We start from the raw sequence: 338 nt of genomic DNA, 5'->3' as shown, positions 1-338 counted from the left end.
AACTTATTATAACGAAGCTAGAGGTAATATAGGTCTGTAAAGTACTTCCATTTATTGAATTATTGGTAATTTATTGAAAAGTCGCAATTACAAATACGAACAATTTTCGACGCGAGCCTAAAAGCGGTTATTGCGCAGTACGATTGCGCAGACATATTTCAGAGTCTAGTAATGAACTATTTCATATAATTTCTCGCATTCGGTTGTATTACAGTACAATGCTTCTAATATTTTACATTTATTCCTTCGTATTTCAAATACGTGTTCTGTTTCCTACATCTATCATCGACGAAACGAGTAACGGCCGTCTTCATAAAAACAGCAGTAGTTTTTTTAAC

Source organism: Eufriesea mexicana, unplaced genomic scaffold (genome assembly GCF_001483705.2).
Source record: "Eufriesea mexicana isolate 0111107269 unplaced genomic scaffold, ASM148370v2 scaffold5385, whole genome shotgun sequence".
Taxonomy (NCBI): Eukaryota; Metazoa; Arthropoda; class Insecta; order Hymenoptera; family Apidae; genus Eufriesea; species Eufriesea mexicana.
Note: the sequence above shows the minus strand (reverse complement) of the source record.